We start from the raw sequence: 18,513 nt of genomic DNA, 5'->3' as shown, positions 1-18,513 counted from the left end.
AAACATAAATTTAATATAACATAAATGATAAGTAGGTGACAGTGTCGACCATGTGTAAGCAATCATAAATAAATGTTATATAACAAAAATATAAATATTAGTAAACATAAATGAAAATTTGGCGACAGTGTCGACCATATATTTTTTCAGGTGGTATAACCGACCTATATCATTCTGGTGGTATAACCGACCATATATCATTTTGGTGGTATAACCGACCATATATCATTTTGGTGGTATAACCGACCATATATCATTTTGGTGGTATAACCGACCATATATCATTTTGGTGGCAGAGCCAACCATATTTAGTATTAAGATTATCGTGCTGATAACGTGTTATAATTCAGTAGGCTTATAACTACCTTTAGTGGTTTGATTCTTGATGTTATAATTCAGTAGGCTTATAACTACCTTTAGTGGTTTGATTCTTGATGTTATAATTCAGTAGGCTTATAACTACCTTTAGTGGTTTGATTCTTGATGTTATAATTCAGTAGGCTTATAACTACCTTTAGTGTAAGAACAAATAATGAAGTGTAAGAACAAAGATGATATCATTTTGGTGGTATAACCGACCATATATCATTTTGGTGGTATAACCGACCATATATCATTTTGGTGGCAGAGCCAACCATATTTAGTATTAAGATTATCGTGCTGATAACGTGTTATAATTCAGTAGGCTTATAACTACCTTTAGTGGTTTGATTCTTGATGTTATAATTCAGTAGGCTTATAACTACCTTTAGTGGTTTGATTCTTGATGTTATAACTAATAATGAAGTGTAAGAACAAAGATGATAATGGAGAGAAAGAAAGAAACACATTTGTAAGTGTGAGAAATGGTGCAAGTTTAATGCTTGCATTCATGAGTATTTATAGCCTAAAATCTCAATATAAAAATACATACTTTGTGTACCAAAATTGACTATATGTATACACCAAAATTGACTATCCATATCTATATTATTATTATTATTATAACAAAAACTCATTTATAAAGCATCGTGAGAGCTAATTTAAGGAGTTCATCATGTTTGGGAAAGAACAAATCAGTGGTTCGTGAAATCACCGATTAACTAATAGAAACATATATGCAGTTTAGTTTAATTGTGGGTGGAAAATTCTAAATTATAGAGATTCATGAGATATGGAGATTTTCGAGTTCAATCATGGGTGCAGTTTAATAGAAACATATCTACAGTTATATTGGTGGTTTTTTTTTTTTTTTTAACGGCAAAATTATATTAAAACCCGACTCTCTAGAAAGACTCTAGAGAAGTCGCAACCACTTACAACGGATTAACGTTCCAAGAAACCCAAGACAAATCACATTTTCCTTTATATCTAATCCAAAAATAGGAAAAAATACAAATAGAATCAAAAAGCTCGGATTTCTTCACTGACGGATTGTTAAACACAATCCCGTTCCTGTGTCTCCAGAGTAACCACACGCAAGCTGCAACGATCGTGTAAACCTTCATCTTGACTTCCTCTGACCCACTCCAATGTTGGAACCAAAGCATCCAATCTGACCAAGAATTAAATACCGGCATATTGCAATTGATCCACCTCCTAACTTTAGCCCAAATCTGCGCAGCTACTATACATTCGAAAAAAACATGATCGCGGGATTCAACTTGATGAGAACACACCGGACATGCAATACAATTAAACTCTAAACTGCGGGTAGATAAATTTAACCTTGTAGCTAATCTATCAAGCCCCACACGCCATAAACATATGTTAACCTTTCGAGGAATTGTTTTATACTAACTTGTAGATGGAGACATAGATGTCAACAAGACATCATCAACTCTATCTCTTGTAACATGAACAGAGAATACACCATCCTTAGCCAATGACCATAACCATGCATCATCCTTATTCTCTAAATGAGTGTCAGTGAGCTCAAGAAGCATGGAGTTCAAAAGTTCTTGATTCCGACTACCCAACTCACGACTCCATTCCCATCTCCACACGTCATTTACCAAACGATCACATAATAAGCAATTAATATTAACATCTAGGTGAGCGAGTCTATTGGTGGTTTCATGAGTTGTAGAGGAAAAATAGAGAATGGAAAAAAGGTGGAAATGAGTGAATGAAGGAAATGGGGGGATTTAAAATCAAAAATACCATCATATGCTAACCACATGTCATGAATTGACGGATAAAATTAATGAACGTAAATTTTTTTGACTATTTTACGCAAAACGTGCAAACTTCTGAAAAAAATCAAATTTTGACTATCCATGAAACATTTTACAAACCATAAAAACTATCCGTGTAATTTTGTCTAGAAAAAATACATATAGATAAGGCAAACTTTCATGGATAGTCCTCGTGGCTTGCTCAATATTGCACGGATACTTCAAACTTGATTTTTCAACTAGATATTCTAGAAGTTTGCATGTTTTACATGAACGGTCCAAATTTCTGACGTAGGTTAATTTTCTCTGTGAAATAAGATCACATGACATGCACGAGTATTTTATCATTTTACATGTTCCCTTATCTTTTTTTTTTACTCCACCAGCTCTATCTTATCTTATACCAAAATTCAAACCCTAACTAGTTTATAACCCGCGACTTCGCGGGTTTTAAAAAAAAAAGAAAATATGAAATCTCTTTTGATACAACCTAACAACCGGCGTTTTACCAAGCTTTTTCATTTTCCAACTTACATGCTGCGGCAGAGAAGTAGCCTACACGATTTCAAGTTCATTGTCGAACTTTTATGACAAAAAGGAAAGATTATATATATATAGGTGGACATATCAAACCCATTTACAGTTTTGAGCCATCAACCAAGCCGACTACACCAATGTGAAAAAATTATCAAACCCCACCCATTTTACGTCTTGAAGCTCAACTCTTTATAGATGAGCTATTATTCAGAGACTTAAATAACGAAAGGGCAACCCAAATATTCATCTCTTGGAGATCTATACCAGTTAGCAACATAGGTAGAGACAAAAAAAGATTAAATATTATGCATCTCCATTATTCACTTCTAGTTAATCAATTCGATTTTTTGATCTAAGTTCACAAATGAAGCACAGAAAAATTTAACAAATATAATTATGATCAACCCTACAATTTAAGCGAAATAACGGTACTACAAAATTAAAGCTAAAGTCAGCAAACTAAAGTCAAATCCACCAATTTCAAGCTTTGTGTCTTGCTAATGAAATGACAGAACCTGTTAAAAGATTCAATGTTATATACTAAATCACAGGAACTTCATTGTTTAATACTTTTTTTTTTTTTTTTTTTTTTTTTTTTTTTTTTTTTTTTTTTTTTTTTTTTTTTGAAAGGCAAAGTTAGTTGTTAGTTGTTAGACTCGAACCTGGGTCACTCTCGAATCCATGAAACATGGATACCAATGAAGCAAGGCCTCATTGGCTTCATTGTTTAATACTAATTGACTATTAAGTACATCAAACAACTATAGGCCTTTCAAAAAAAAAAAACATCAAACAACTATAGTGGTAGAAAGATGATAACTTTCATAAGTGAAATGTAACCATACATCCATATGTATAGTCAAACCACAAACAAAAGATCAACAGATCCACACATCATAATAATCTAGTAAATTATTACCTATCTTTGCTTTAGAAGTAGAATAATACTTGCCTTATCACGATTGAACCAGACCTGTTTTCATCATCAAGTGTAGACTTTTTTGGAATTCGATTGAATAAACATGCAGAATGACAAAACTATAGCGCATACCCCTTACTGGGTAAATTAAAAGCTAGCACAAAGTATGGTGACTTTTCTTAAGTGTGGCTAATTTGACCCATTTACTAATGAACTTTATTTGGGTCAGTTTTATTATCAAAGTACTTATAAATATAGGTCTAATAGATCATAAAATTCGTACTAAGATAACATCTGAATACACAAAATTCCATTAAAAATAGTCCCAAATCAACCATTTGGACATTAACATTCTCATAGATATACTTTTTTAACTCGTTGAGCACATGAATTGATATAAGCGAATAACCAAAATATTAGGAAGGAGTAATGATTCGTGCAAGGTGTTCAGATTGAATATTAACAGTTGGTTGACCGATTTTCGTAAATTACCATTAAAATGAAATGTTAACATACCACTCACATTTGTTTGAACGGTTAATGTAAATCCAACATATCAGTTATCCAGCATAACTTTGCTTCTGTCATAACATCACTGTTGTAAACGGCGTCTGTTGCATCCGTTGCAACGCCCGTTACGACGTTTTGGTGACTAAACCGTTTCGACCCCGTCCCGTTTTCTTATAAGCCGGTCAACGGTCAAAAGTCAGGTCAAATGCAGGAAAAATTGGGTCAACGCCGGTCAATAGTCAGAAATTCTGTTAAAATCGGTCATAAGTCGGTCAAATCAATCAAAATCGACTTAGTTTAGTATTACATTTTGTATTATATTAACGCTAATAGCAATTATAGGTACAAACTTGTCAACGAAGGTTTTTTAGCTCTAAAATATGTGTAAATATATATTTATATATATATATATATAAAAGTCAACATTAGTCAACATCCGTTTCGACCCCGTCTCGGCCCCGTTTTTTCCGTTGCGACGTTTTGAGGTCGCTACCGTTTCGGCCCCGTCTCACGTCTTTTTCAACCTTGCATAACATTACTTTGTCACAAAACACATGACAAAAGTATAATGAAAAAAACAACGATATATTACACACCTTGATCTACCTTCTTCACATTTGTTTGAACGGCTAATGTAAATCCACAACTTTGCTTCTGTCATAACATTACTTTGTCACAAAACACATGACAAAAGTATAATGAAAAAAACAACAGGATATTACACACCTTGATCTACCTTCTTATCGTTATCATTAGCTGCTTTAACATCCTCTTAATATTAATTATATGTCAAACATGATTATGAGATTAGTATTCACATTTATTTTATAGATATATAAAACTGTTACCTTGGTGAAGATTTTGTATAAATAAATATCACTTCTAATTATGAACTCTTAAATCGATATTTAAAAAAGAAAAATCATATCATATGTTCAATACGCGATCTGCAACCTATTTTATGTGAATCCAAAATATCATATGTTCGTTTCATTCACCGATTCCATCAAAAATCAAGTTTAGAATAAGAGGGAAAAAACCTAACTTACGTGAATCGACAATATCAGGGGTGTCAAATCCAACTGTAATCAAACTAATATAAATCGAAAAGATCTCATCCAAAGAAACATGTGCCTTTCAAATTCATGAAGTCGAATGCTTCTGAGTAATACAAACCCCTTACAATCCATCCAAAAAGTTAATATCTCCTGTAACAAAAATAATTCCACACGTTAAATCTTTAAGACACTGATCTTTTATGATCATAAGCTTATAGAAATTTTCAATTAACTCATTATTTATCTTACAATTTCTCTGCAGTTAAAATGAAACAAAACTTGATAAATCTCACAGCTAAATCAAACAGGCAACAAATCATATATACACAGAAACTTATATTCAGGTGATACCTGAATATAATTGCACGATGAAAGATCAGCATAAATTCGAATTTCAGAAACCCTATGCAAATAAATGATCAATGTTAATGAAGAAATAAAAGGATGGAGTTTTAAATTGGAAAAATGAAAAACAAAAAGGATGGAATGCAGTTGGGCGATTATTGAATCGATATGCATCTGATGATGATGATGAACCCTAATATTATTATAAGATGCTTGGTTGAATATTTTTGTTGGTAGCGAGACACCACGTATGTATTTTTTTGAGCCGAGTAGTGGAGGGTATTATTGACAATATACAATAAAAAGATGAGAGAGACAATTGTTGAATGATCAGACTAATCAATGGTTATTATTCAAAGATAAGTTTGAATTCAATGGTCCTTTTTTTGCCAACTAAGATTTTTTTTAAAGATGATTAGCTAAAAGTAGCTTTGTTATAATATATAACTAGTTTATAACTTGCGATTTCGCGGGTTTTTGAATTTTACGTTTATGAAACTCATTTTGAGAGGTATTATTACAATCTACGCTAATATCATTACTATTAGGCAAAAAAGAAAACCTATAAACCCGGACATAGACTTCAATTGAGACTTCTTATTCGTGCCCAACAGTCCGACATACATTCAAAAAGAACCTTATATTCTCTAGCAAACACACCTACGCCTTTACCAAGATTTTTTCACATAGGCAAGACAAAGGACCATCATCGAGTGCGTGGAATAGTACAACAAACACTACTCAAACCCTCGGAAGATAAGAATATATACAACCATACCTATATTCAAATAGAAAAACTAAAATTAACTGTGAATATTATGTTGTTCGTTGGATGGATACGAAGTTGATCACATAGAGAAAGCTTAACTATTTCAAATTAAAAAGCTTAGAACTCTATTAAAACGTTAGATATCTCATCGCCAAACACTGTTTTGCACACAGGTTTTTGTTTCGCAGTAGATTGTTTGTTTGCTTTGCCCAGTAGAATGAATAACGATTGTCATATATAAAATTTCAGTTTACAACAATTGAAACAAAGTAAAAAGCCTCAAAGTTGGGATATTGTTGCTTTAATGTTCTCAATCTTTCAATAGAGTTATTAAAAACAACAAATATAAGGTTCAATGATTTACAACCCCTCATTATAATTTCAGTTACAATGTTGAACTGTTAATTTTTTTTTTTTTTTTTTTTTGCACAAAGTTTATTTAAACAGAAAGCACAAATCATAAAAAATGTAAAAATGTAAAAATGATTTACCAGAGGAGCAAGTGCATCGAAATATTCTCTTACAATCATGGATGATTCTTGTTCCTATTTTTTTTTTCAAAAGAAAAGATGAATCTTGTTCGTATTGCTCGACGTAAAGATGAATTGTGGCACCTCGTAAATCGAAAACCTACAACACCGATTAAGAGATTCAAAAATATGATAAACTGGTCATCCGTTTGATTCAAAGAACCGATATGCATAATTAACTCGATCGACACTCAACAAACGTGACCCGTCTTCAAATAAATACCGGATACCCTGATTCATGGAGATTGAACCATCAACAGGATCCTTGTATTCATATTCATCAGCAATAGCAACATTTGCCACATCAGATTGTATAACTATTCTCGTTCTGCATAAACAAATAGCACAAGGTAAATTGAAGAGTGCAAACAATCGATTTAACATGTATGAACTCGATTCGAATAACAAAAAATAGCGAAACAAAATATTTATATGCAATTACTTGTTAACTTGACTACGATTGGACTGCATGTCTGCATCTTCACCAAGTGAGCATTAGATCCTTCGTAACACCTGAATTGACATTCTTTTTTTTTTTTTTACGGCGAAGAGAATATATGATATATAAATAACATGATAACTTCATCAAAAAAATGAAGGTTATCAAAAAGAGTACAATGGAACTATTACAACCATGATACAAAAACGTGGAACGTTACACAAGAAAAGAAACATAACTAAACGTTAATGACAAAGTAAGAAAGGAATATGCTCCCAAACGTAAGCTTGAAGACCGTGAACAAACTTGAGATTTGTCTCCCAAAGGAAAACCTTCAATTTGATGTTCCTTTAGGAAAAGAAGGATTAGAGTGAAATTCTTCGAACATGTCCATGAAAGTTTCTTCAATAACTCCAAAACTTCTTAAAAAATAGTAACGAAAATCCATCCGGACCCGGTGTTTTGTTCCCACCGAAAGATTGTACAACTTTTAGCACTTCAACAGTCGAAAAAATAGCCTCACATTTGGACTTTTCTTGGGCTGTAATCTGGCCCAAATCCAGCGAGGCCCATTCTAAATTGGCAGTAGGCTGTGACAACATAGCATTAGGAGTGAACAACTTCACAAAATGATGAATTGCAAATTCCTTAACTAACAGTGGATCTTCTTCCCATATATCGTTTCCATTTCCTTGACCATAGTCTCTTGAATTGCTAAAAAATGGGTTTGAAACCGACCAACTAAAGCCCCCGCCATACGCCCTCTTGATTTGTTACCTAGGCCGCGTATGTTCCACGAGGCGATCCTCATTGTTTTGAGGGTTTGATAGGAGTGTAATCATCCTTCATGTTCTCCATAAAGACCCCAAAGTTAAACAATTCCTCTTTGTAAGTAATTTTTTTTGCCCAAAGGATGAATTACCAACACCACTTTGTTTACTAGATGTGCCTTGCCCAACTACATGTGCAATCTCGCTTGTAGTGTCAAAAATATAGGATATATTAGGGATTTCATCGATCCATTTGCTCCCACTATTACGACCACTATTTTTGTTAGAGACTTTTGGTTGTAAAAAAATTTCTTTGCTAACTTTTGAAGGAGTGCATCTTTCTTTGATTTCGTTACAAGAACTCCTGCACACAGAACTTATACACCCTTCGTTAGAAATGGCAGTAGGTTTAGTATTTTCAGTTACCTTAGTAGCAAAGGTTGAAACCTTATTGAAATTAATTGGTTGGCTAGCAGACATAGAAAGGGGTACTTTTGGAGGGCATTTTGGGGAGATAACATCAACGACAGGATAGTCTTTCTTATCAAGACTAAAAGGAGTATTTTGGGATAAAGTAGGGCCTGCAGAAAAAAGTACAGTGCTAGTATCCTCCTTTTTGTCGATTGAATCCCTATCACAAGATTTAAACAGTGACTTTTTGATATCTTCTGCAATTGACTTTGTACTTTGCCCCTGATGTTATGCGAGCTGTATATAAAATAGCTTAAATTTTAGCAGAAAATACTATTAAATACGATACAATTTTACACAAGATATTTATTTATTTATAGAATGGATATACTTAAACCTTGCTACAACACTTATAGGCGGTGTACCTAATCGTACAGTAGTGTAGTTTTTAGTAAGTCCGGTTCGTTCCACAGGGAAAATCTTTTAATCAAAGCTTAACGCTATATTAGTTTAATTTATAAAAATACGAATATATATATAAGTAATATTATTATTTTAAAGGGGAGTTTTTACCGTTTAATGACCGGTTTGTCTATTTTAAAACTTTAGTCGCAGTTAAAACAAAATGTAAAATATTAAATAAATAAAAGACTTAATTTAAAGCGTAAAGTAAATAACGATAATGAAATTGCGATAAATAAAAGTGCGATAAAATAAACTTGCGATAATTAAAAAGTACGATAATTAAAAGTGCAATTAAATAACAATAAATAAAAATGCGATAATTAGAAGTGCAATTAAATATGAAATAAAAGAATTATGCTTATTTAAACTTCCGTAATCATGATGTTTGACGTGTTGATTTTAGTTTTATGCCCATGGGTTAATTGTCCTTTGTCCTGAATTATTTAATATGTCCGTCTGGTTTTTGTCCATAACAGTCCATCAGTCATAAATATAAAGTGCGAGTGTCCTCGTCAAATTATCCTTATACCCGAAGTCAAATATTCCAACTAATTGGGGACTTAAACTGTAACAAGGTTTTATTACTTTGTTTAATAATTACACCAGGATGTCGACTGAGTGTAACCCAAGGTTTTAATACTTTGTTAACAATTATGCCAAGTGTCCTTGTACATAATTTCACCCCTGTTTTAATAATTCTAGTGGCTATTAATCCATTCCCGTGTCCGGTTAAATGAACGATTATTTGTACATATAAATATCCCGCCCATCGTGTCCGATTGAGTGTATATGGTTATTTATAGGGACGTCCAATTGTAAATCTTTATATTAACATTAACAAACTATCATTTAGTTAAACAAATATAAAGCCCATTAATAGCCCATAGTCTAATTTCCACAAGTGTCGTTCTTTTATCCAAACCCCAATTATGGTACAAAGCCCAATTACCCAATTTTAGTAATTAGCCCAACATCATGATTACTTCATTTTAAATAAGCATAATAATAACTTAGCTACGAGACATTAAATTAAAAAGGTTGAACATAACTTACAATGATTAAAAATAGCGTAGCGTTACACGGACAGAATTTCGACTTACACCCTTACAACATTCGCTAACACACCCTTATTATTAGGATTTAAAATTAAAATTAAAATTAAAATATAAATTATATATACATATACTACGTTGAGTGAAGAAGAAAAAGATGTGTTTTTGTGGTGCACCAAAGCTTGATTTTTATAGGCATGTGGGCTGGAACTGGGGCTCATGCGATCACATGGATTTATGCCTTCCAGGCCATGCGATCGCATGGCCAGCTGGGGAGGCTCACATTTGGTTGTTTTCTTCTGCCGACGGTTTTATAATATAATATAATATATATATTAATTTTAAGAATTAATTATATTATATTTATGTGCATAGTTGACTTGTAATTTTTAGTCCGTTGCGTCGAGCGTTGAGAGTTGACTCTGGTCCCGGTTCCGGATTTTCGAACGTCCTTGCGTACAATTTAATATCTTGTACTTTGCGTTTTGAATCTTGTACTCTTGTAATTTTGAGACGTTTCTTATCAATAATTGGAACCCCATTGATTGTATTTTGTACTTTTGAGCTTTTTGGTTGTTTGCGTCTTCAATTCGTCGAATCTGTCTTTTGTCTTCACCTTTTATTATTTAAACGAATATCACTTATAAATAGGACAATTGCAACTAAAAGCTTGTCTTTCTTGAGGAATAATGCTATGAAATATATGTTCGTTTTTAGCATTATCAGCCCCATACCTTTTTGACTTCTAACAGCATGGGTAACATTCTCAAGAGAGTTATGCACCACTCCAAATGTACTTGGTTTTTGAGGGGTGAGAAATTTCAAATCTTCAACGGGCACATTAAACTCGCCATCTTCCACTTCGGCTTCCGTGCCTACATGACCATTATCCGGCACCGGAGAATCAAGATGTTCAGATTTCTGTACCTCAGCAGCTGCTTTAATGGCACACTGTAAGACCAAGTTATATTCAAAGATAGTTTCATCGCTAATAATTTCTACCTCTTCGTTGTAATCGCTTTCTTCAACCCAAACATTGCAAGTATCAATATTGGCGACATTGGCTGTGACCATTTTACCAATAGGACCGGGGTTGAAAATTTCAAACAACACGAACACAACATCTGTGCGTTTAAGCCTGTGCTAATTAGGGTTAATGTGTAAAACTCTTCCGAAGTTTTGTGCAACTTCGATCGTACAATTGGGTGAAGAACAATCGTATGGGATGCCCGAAATCGCTATTTTGGCAAATCTAGAGAATTTGTTCCTTCTTTGAACCATTGGAATAACCTCCAGGATCTTTATGAAAACATTTGATCTTTTAAAAATTAAATCTAGTTTTTACCCTAGATAAGTTTTCCGGAATAACCCGTCACCGGTGTTTGCAAAATATTTTTGTGGGCTTGTGATGTTATGCGAGGTGTATATAAAATAGCTTATATTTTACTAGGAAAAACTATTAAATATGATACAATTTTACACAAGATATTTATTTATTTATAGAATGGATATACTTAAACCTTGCTACAACACTTATAGGCAGTGTACCTAATCGTACAGTAGTGTAGTTTTTAGTAAGTCCGGTTCGTTCCACAGGGAAATCTTTAAACAAAGCTCAACGCTATATTAGTTTACTTTTATAAAAATACAAATATATATAGGTAATATTATTATTATAAAGGGGGGTTTTTACCGTTTAATGACCGGTTTGTCGATTTTAAGATTTTAGTCGCAGTTAAAACCTAATGTAAAATATAAAATAAATACAAGACTTAAATTAAAGCGTAAAGTAAATAACGATAATGAAATTGCGAATAATAAAAATGCGATAAAATAAAATTGCGATAATTAAAAAGTACGATAATTAAAAGTGCGATTAAATAACAATAAAAATGCGATAATTAGAAGTGCAATTAAATATAAAATAAAGGAAATTAAATATGAAATAAAAGAATTATGCTTATTTAAACTTCCGTAATCATGATGTTTGACGTGTTGATTTTAGTTTTATGCCCATGGGTTAATTGTCCTTTGTCCTGGATTATTCAATATGTCCGTCTGGTTTTTGTCCATAACAGTCCATCAGTCATAAATATAAATTGCAAGTGTCCTTGTCAAATTATTATTATACCCGAAGTTAAATATTCCAACTAATTGGGGATTCGAATTGTAACAAGGTTTTAATACTTTGTTTAATGAATACACCAGGTTATCGACTGCGTGTAAACCAAGGTTTTACTACTTTGTTAACAATTACACCAATTACCCTTGAATGTAATTTCACCCCTGTTTTAATTATTCTAGTGGCTATTAATCCATTCCCGTGTCCGGTTAAATGAACGATTATTCGTACATATAAATACCCCGCCCATCGTGTCCGATCGAGTGTATATGGTAATTTATAGGGACGCCCAATTGTAAATCTTTATATTAACATTAACAAACTTTCATTTAGTTAAACAAATATAAAGCCCATTAATAGCCCATAGTCTAATTTCCACAAGTGTCGTTCTTTTGTCCAAACCCCAATTATGGTACAAAGCCCAATTACCCAATTTTAGTAATTAGCCCAACATCATGATTACTTCGTTTTAAATAAGCATAATAATAACTTAGCTACGAGACATTAATATAAAAAGGTTGAACATAACTTACAATGATTAAAAATAGCGTAGCGTTACACGGACAGAATTTCGACTTACACCCTTACAACATTCGCTAACATACCCTTATTATTAGAATTATAATTAAAATTAAAATATAAATTATAAATATAAATATAAATTTTACGTATGAAGAGGAAGAAAAAGATGATCATATTTTGATCAGAATTCGGTTTGCTTTATAGCCAGGGTTGAAAATTGGGGCTCCGCGACTCGCGGCAAAATGCCCTTCAAACTCCGCGAGTCGCGGAGATAGAAATTACAGCTCACACCCTTGGAGTTTCTCTGCCGACGGTTTTATATATATAAATATAATATATATATAATTAATATAATTAATTATATATTATATTATATTTATATACATAGTTAACTTGTAATTTTTAGTCCGTTGCGTCGAGCGTTAAGAGTTGACTCTGGTCCCGGTTCCGGATTTTCGAACGTCCTTGCGTACAATTTTATATCTTGTACTTTGCGTTTTGAATCTTGTACTCTTGTGATTTCAAGACGTTTCTTATCAATAATTGGAACCTTTTTGATCGTCTTTTGTACTTTTGGGCTTTTTGGTCGTTTGCGTCTTCAATTCGTCGAATCTGTCTTTTATCTTCACCTTTTATTATTTAAACGAATATCTCTTGTAAATAGAACAATTGCAACTAAAAGCTTGTCTTTCTTGAGGAATAATGCTATGAAATATATGTTCGTTTTTAGCATTATCAAATATTCCCACACTTGAGCGTTGCTTGTCCTCAAGCAATATTGTCTTGAAATACTAGAATCACTTCTTTATTCTTCACACTTTGTACATCAGTGATTTCTATACGGCGGTATAAACAATGGTAGTAACGATATGGTTTACAGTCCCACATGACTATAAAAATTTAGATCCATTAAGGAAATTGGATCTTTATGAAAACATTTGATCTTTTGAAATCTAGTTTTTACCCTAGATAAGTTTTCCGGAATAACCCTTTACCGGTGTTTGCAAAATATTTTTTTGTGGGTTTGGTGGGTTTCAGATTTGAAAATTTTAGCTCAAAACTTGCGGTTTTGTGTCACCCACTTGCTAACCTTGTATTTGGAAAGCAACACGTCCAGTTTACTTGTCCCGTATATTACCTTTCGGCAAACTACCGTCCGGTTGTAAAGGAAAGCGTTGAACAAGCAACTGTTTAAGGCAATGTCCCGTGACATGCTTTTGATTATGGTCTATAACGTGTCGGACGCAATTACTATCCTTGGTAGGGGAAATAGTAAAGCTCATCCTTATAATTTTTTTTCGGTCTGGCACAAGGTCCTGTCTTTGACCACTATGCAACCACCGTTCTTACGGTTGACACCCGATTTGATTCAGGTGACCTAATGAATTCCAGGTGAATTCCTAGGATTTTACGTTCAATGGTAATGAACGCATTGAAAATAGGGTTTTCAGAAAACAAATCGGTTTGTAATTTTGATCAAAATATTTTCTCGTTTAAGCTCGAGTTTAGATATCATTGAATTCCATGAGTTTGAATTCTCAATCTTTAAGGTCAATCTCAAGGATTGAGTAATATCAGTCTTAAAAGCTGATTTTTAATCTTTAAGGAGATTATCCTTTCTGGGGATCTGATTCATTAGTCTTATCAAGCTAATTTGCACGGTGCCCCCCCATTGTACGAGATAAATCCTTCTCATGGTTAGGATAAATCTGACCACTTGGCGACCCTGTTTAATGCTGAGGTCCGTGAATTTCCTGCTGATTTTAGTGATGACTTTTCTAGATTTTTCGTCAACCTACAGCTGGTCTGGACGACAATTTCATGACCTAAATCAAGAAGCGCGTGTCTTTTTCGGAAGACTTTACTTCCTTTTAAATGATGGAATTGATTCATCGTGTAGATCCATCTCTTTTTTTCTTTCATTGGGTAAAACAGTTTAGTTTAGTCCAAAGCAAAAGTATTTTCAGTTATTTGTTACAGATATATGTGACATATGTTTAAGATAACTTGGTAAATTTTCCCACACTTGGCTTTTATTTTCCTTTTTATCGTCCTCTATTCCATTTTAAATGAATTTTAACATTTTAGTTTGTTTCTCAATTTATGTCCTTTCCGAGGTAACAATAATTTCGGTGTTAAAACCTAGTTTTATCGTTCATAAATATGTATAAACATGATTTGAATTCATTTAATTGAAAATTTTTACTAGAATTGGGTAGTCAGTATATAAGACTAGGGCTGTTCTTTTTTATCAGAGAGCACTGGATTCTAATACAACTACTGCTTTACTAGTATTTTTAATGGTAACCAAATGTATAAAGTAAAAAATTTTAAAATCCGAAAGAATTTAACCCCTTCCCACACTTAAGATCTTGCAATGCCCTCATTTGCAAGAAATCAGTAACAATTTAAATTATTGAGGGTGATTTGTGTGAAAATGATTAAATTTTTACCAAAGTTTCCAAATATATTGGCGTTTGTTTGCTGAATGATAAATGGTGCACATCATTTGTTCATTCCGTCTTGTTGTTATTTCACATATATTTTGCATCTTGTCGTCAAAATTAGTTGCTTTTGCTGAACTTAATGCCAGTCTTTGAAAATGCGTTGTTTTACCCTGTTGTGTACATAAGATAAACTGCAAACATATAAACATATTTTTGAAGTTTGGTTTATTACCCCACATTCAAAAATTATTAAAATCTAAGAATAAAAGTTAGATAATTATAAAAATGATTACAATATTAACAAAAATATTAAATGTATCAATAATTACAAATTACAAAATAATAAAAAATAATAAGTAAACTAAGGATGATATTGGTACCAATAGGGGTTCCAGGCATAACCATAAGTGCTATAGAATGCTTCGGCAGGGTCATACGTAGGATATGGTGGCTGCATCTCTATCGACCAAGGAGGGAAGACGGGTTTTGGTGTAGGAATATAGTTTCTACCTATATGTTGGCAATGCGCTATGATCTGGTTCTGATGAACTTGCCAATCTTCAAATGCTCTCTGTCTAGCATTTTCGTATTCCTGAGAAGCTATAAACCTATGCATTTCTTGCATCTCATTCCCCCCTCCTACATTACCTTGTTCCTGGTTTCTCTCCACCTGTGGATGTCTACCATGGTATCGTACTGCGGCGTTATTTCGCCGCTTCAAAACTTTCGCACCATGGTATACATTTAAACCTATAGTGTCGCGGGGTTCCGGCTCTTCTAGTAATAATCCCCCCCCCCGACTTATATCCACACCGAGATATTCACCAATCAAAGTAATAAAAATACCACCTCCTATTATGCTATGTGGTCGCATCCCCCGAACCATAGCTGATAAATAATAACCCACACAATATGGTATACTTACAGCGCTCTGTGGGTCTCGAATACACATATGGTAAAACAAATCTTGTTCATTTACCTTTTCTTTGTTTTTACCCCTTTGTGTAATCGAATTAGCTAAAAACCTATGTATTACTCTTAATTCGGCTCTATCTATATCCAAATAAGAGTAGTTTCCCCCTTTGAAACGGTGATGGCTTGTCATTTGACTCCACACACCGTGTGTATCAAAATTCTCATCTATCTTTCTACCGTTTAGTATCAATCCTCTACAATCGGCAGACACTAATTCCTCAGGCGTATATATACGTAAAGTCTGAGCCATGTCCAGTAAAGACATGTGGCGCATCGAACCGCCTAACAAAAATCTAATAAAAGAACGATCGGTTAAACTAGCTACCCGATCATTCAACTCTATACTACATAACAACTCTTCACACCATACTTTATATACAGGTCTGCGTATGGTGAATAAACATATCCAGTCATTAAAAGAAGAATTACCATACCTCTGTACCAGTAATTCCCTAATTGGCCCGGCCAATTCTACAGCTTCTAAGGGTCCCCATTCTATGACCCTCGGTACCTCAACAACCTTAGAGTGAAGAGTATGCAAACCCCGTTGATATTTTGGATAATCTATCCAAAGTCTGTCAAATCTCAGGTTCGTGTGCAACTGTTCCAAGTGCATATCTGAAAAGGTCATGACTGGATGAGGTACATCCTGCTTGTAGTAGTTATCTACCTCCTGTTGTTCCAAATTCTCAGCAGGAGCATGGCGGGCTTGGGATGAAGATTCACCCCTTTCATTCTGCAAAACACATCAAACACAAATTTTGTGCATCCAAATATGCATTAGTGTCAGCAAAATCATCAATCAAAATAATTACAATGACATTATCAATTTATATCAAACTTAAGCTTATTTTCACATTTTTATCAAATCTACACTTTTTCAAATAAGCATATACGAAAATTTTCGCCAAGTTCATAAGCATTCAACTCAAATAACATGTCAAAATAATCATTACTAGCAATTAAACAAGTCTCAAATGGCATTATCTTTCAAAAATCAAGTTCATGAATTTTAGACTTGAAAAAGTCCACTTTAATTCTCAAAATCATGTTTAGGCTCAAAGTTTGGATCATTTAACTACCTAGACATGTTACACTACTCAATTTAGCAACAATTCATGACAAAAATCGGCCATAACCTGTTTATATCAAAAAGCCCCAAATTTGCTCAAGAACACAAACCCTAGATTACTCAAAATTTGAAGTTTAAGGCTTCTAATCATGTTAAACAGCATCAATCTAGGTTATACAAGCATAATACATAAACAATTTAAGTCTAATTACACTAAAAAGCATCAAAATCAAATTGGGGAAAAATTAGCTCAAGAACACCTAATTTCGAATTAAATGGTGTTTAGGTGTAGAAATTTACCGTTTTTCTTGAGTAATTCTTAGATATCATCCTTCTCAACATGATTTTAGCAAAAGATTTGGTGATTAACGGTTAAAATTGGGATTTTTGAGGTGTTTTTGGGTGGTTTTTCGGGGTTTTTCGCAGCAGAATTCGAGTTGTTTTTGTGTGTGGGAGTATACTGATCGTTCAGCTATTTTTATTTTTTTTCTGGGTTTTGGTCCCTCCGCGAGTCGCGGAGGTTTGCACTTCAAACTCCGCGAGTAGCGGAGTTTGCTCTTTTTTTTTTTTTTTTTTTTTTTTTATATATAATCTTTAACTTATAAAAACAATTAAGTAATTAATTTTAAAATTTTGTTTCCCTTGTTATTTAGGACGAGGTCGTTTCGGATCGATGTCCTAGTCCGTCCTTCGACAAAATTTTAAAATTTGTCTTTTTGTAGCGATTGTTTTAAAAGCTAAGATTTTTGGGTTTTTTTTCAATGTTTTTGGCATACTTTAATTCAATAAGATTAAAAATAATGATAATAAAAGTTCTCGTCCCTCCCTTGGGTAAAGCAATTTCGGTTCAAAGACCTAGTCTTCAACTTACGACGAATTTTAAAAATCATATTCTTAACTTAATGAGATAAAGTAAATTTTTGTTTTTAAATTCACACAACTTAAATATAAAATTCAAAATTAATATTAAAAATTCACACCAAACTTAAAATTTGAAATGCATAACATTAAAAATTTATATTTTAAAAATTAAAAATTCACACCAAACTTAAAAAATTTATAAATTCATATCAAACTTATATTAATTTTTCAAATATTTTAGATATATTGTTTTTACAAAGTTTACAATATTAATTTAAGATTTAAATATTAAGATTAAAAACATGGTAAAAATAAAATTAAAAATCTTTTTGTCTTTTTATCCCACTTTAATCAATCAAATATTATCAAAAATATGCGCCCCTCTTTTCGGTAAAGTAATTTCGGTTCCAAGACCTAATTTAACTCATGACGAATTTTTGAAATATTTTGGGTTGATTGATTAAAGATATTTATACCTTAAGAATAAACGTTAAATTTCGCAGTGATGTAATAAATTTTTGAATGATATCAATAATTTCGGTCGCCAAACCTA

At 32.9% G+C, this 18,513-nt stretch overlaps 1 long non-coding RNA gene across 1 annotated transcript; it reads right to left on the bottom strand.

Moving 5' to 3' along the window:
• Positions 1–4,153: 4,153 nt before the first annotated feature.
• Positions 4,154–5,709, bottom strand: LOC139870872 (uncharacterized). Its single transcript, XR_011766616.1, has 4 exons — positions 5,532–5,709; positions 5,172–5,330; positions 4,719–4,776; positions 4,154–4,646 (listed from the first exon to the last, which is right to left on the bottom strand). It is a non-coding gene; the product is annotated as an uncharacterized lncRNA (long non-coding RNA).
• Positions 5,710–18,513: the final 12,804 nt, after the last annotated feature.

Source organism: Rutidosis leptorrhynchoides, chromosome 1, assembly GCF_046630445.1.
Source record: "Rutidosis leptorrhynchoides isolate AG116_Rl617_1_P2 chromosome 1, CSIRO_AGI_Rlap_v1, whole genome shotgun sequence".
In the NCBI taxonomy this organism is placed as follows: Eukaryota; Viridiplantae; Streptophyta; class Magnoliopsida; order Asterales; family Asteraceae; genus Rutidosis; species Rutidosis leptorrhynchoides.
The sequence above is the reverse complement of the archived record's forward strand: the minus strand, read 5'-3'. Positions and strand labels throughout refer to the sequence as shown.